Raw genomic sequence first — 2,148 nt, forward strand, 5'->3', positions numbered from 1 at the left:
TGAAACTCTTTATATAAAGAGTCAACTATTAAATTGTTTGAATCCAGGCATTGTTCAGTGTTATTAGTTGATGAACTTCCATCAATGTATTGGACACAGTATCCTGTTAGAATATCATTCCTGAATTCCACAGGTAAACTCTGTGAAAAAGACAAACATTAACAATAATGTTACAATATCCTTTGATTCATTCAATACTTTCACCTCCAACCCCATCTCTAACCATTTCACATTCTCATCAACTTATCTCCCCATCCACCTTTCCCAATTTTTTGTCTGTATTCCCTTTTAATACTCGCCATTTTGATTCTTTTAAAAAAACTGGCACTCCATCAGTCATGACCAACAATTGTTCCAGCTGATTTAATCAATGAAACAACCTGCTTGTGAAATCAACATGCAAGTGGTTGAGCACTCCACTGATATGTATACCCTTAGTGTAGTTCTCAAGGAGTTTAAGTGTGACACATAATGTGACAAGGCTGGCCCCTTGAAATACATGGGCAACTCATTTTTTACCAACTGAGCGAACCAGAGCAACATGAGACAAAATATCTTGCTCAAGGACACAATTCATCACCAGGAGTCAAATTCATGACCTAATGACCATGAGCTCAATACCTTGACCACTAAACCAGGCACCTTCATTTCTTTCCTTTTTTTTTTTTGTATCTTGAGAGTATTACAACACACCATTATTTACAGTAGCGATACTTTCAGACTATCAAGTACTGCATTAGTTTGCAATGCAACATTCAATGCTTACTATGATCAGATAATTTGAATAGGGATAAATGGTACAGTCTTTGGTACTCTTGTGCTGTTTCTACAACTCAATAGGATTTAACATTCAGTATATACTTTGAAAAAATAGTTCAATTTACCTGCCAGTATACTGTGATACATCTTTGGTTTGTTGGGTGGGGACAACTCCATTCATAATATCGAAAATAAGATGTTTTGACTGGATAAGGAATGGCTGGGTGAGAAAAAAAGATGAAATACATTGATTGGTTATAGAAGAGATAATATGGGATAAAGACATAGGGAATTTTTATGGGGATATATCATGTAACAAGACTTGCCAACTTAATATACTAGAATAGGAAAATGTGCACAGAAAAGATAATGATGCTGATGATGATGATGTATTGTATTGGAAACTCATCATATTTCTTTCTTTCAATCAATCAATCAATCATAAAATTCTTAGGATCCAATGGAATCAAGGTATTTAAATAACAAAGGCACCAAAATAGAGTTGGGAATAGCATACCTGTGTACTAACAGTGTGTATGGATACTTATAGACTTACTCAGCCCACCTGTATTATCATTTACATCTATTTATCTATCTCATAATCATTTAACATCCCTTGTCCATGCTGGTATGGGTTGCACTGCTGGCATTATATACATATATACATATATATATATATAATTTAGAGAAAAACCACTATCAAATAATTCAGTAATGAAGAATATAATTCATACCCTCCAGAAAATAAATATATCATAAACACCTTATTCTAAAATACAATAAAATGCATAAAAAATAACTAGTAAATGGTATAAGAATGACTATGCATGTTTCGTAGCTATATTTTCAAATAGATAACTAATAAAACTAATTCGATTATTAATTCTATTAATAATCAATGTTAATATTAAATGTTATTCGATCATTTGTTTATTTATTGTTAAAATAAGTATTTTTTATATATTCATTTGATATTTATTGTAAGTTACAATATGTAAATTGGTTTATTTTTATTATTTTTATTTCATTTTAGACCTAACAAGTGACTATTTTTGAATAGATTTAATTATAGATCGATTTGATTATATTGTATTGTATACATATATATAATACACATATGTGTGTCATTTTAACGATGCGTATTGTTGCACCTTGTTTACCATTTTTGTCCTTGTTCTTTTGCCACGTCATGTACCCAGTTATGTATCTATATGTACATGTGGATGAACGTATATACATACATGTACATATATATGCATATACTCATATATTGTTTGTATCACGACAGAACACACGCGTTACCTTTATACAGTAAGTTTTAACTATTTTTCTAACGCGACTCTCTCTATTTCTATCTCCCCCTCTCATTCTTCCCTCTACTGTTCTTCG

The 2,148-nt window shown here is 31.4% G+C and overlaps 1 long non-coding RNA gene across 1 annotated transcript in view; it reads right to left on the reverse strand.

Moving 5' to 3' along the window:
• Positions 1 to 6: 6 nt before the first annotated feature.
• The window catches only part of LOC106877109 (uncharacterized), a 5,023-nt gene continuing 2,881 nt past the window's right edge, over positions 7 to 2,148 (reverse strand). The window contains exons 2-3 of the long non-coding RNA XR_001410337.2: positions 885 to 979; positions 7 to 140 (exon numbers count right to left, since the gene is read on the reverse strand). This is a non-coding gene — a long non-coding RNA (uncharacterized LOC106877109). The remainder of the gene's footprint in view (positions 141 to 884; positions 980 to 2,148) is intronic.

This window comes from Octopus bimaculoides, chromosome 19 (genome assembly GCF_001194135.2).
Source record: "Octopus bimaculoides isolate UCB-OBI-ISO-001 chromosome 19, ASM119413v2, whole genome shotgun sequence".
NCBI classification, from domain to species: Eukaryota; Metazoa; Mollusca; class Cephalopoda; order Octopoda; family Octopodidae; genus Octopus; species Octopus bimaculoides.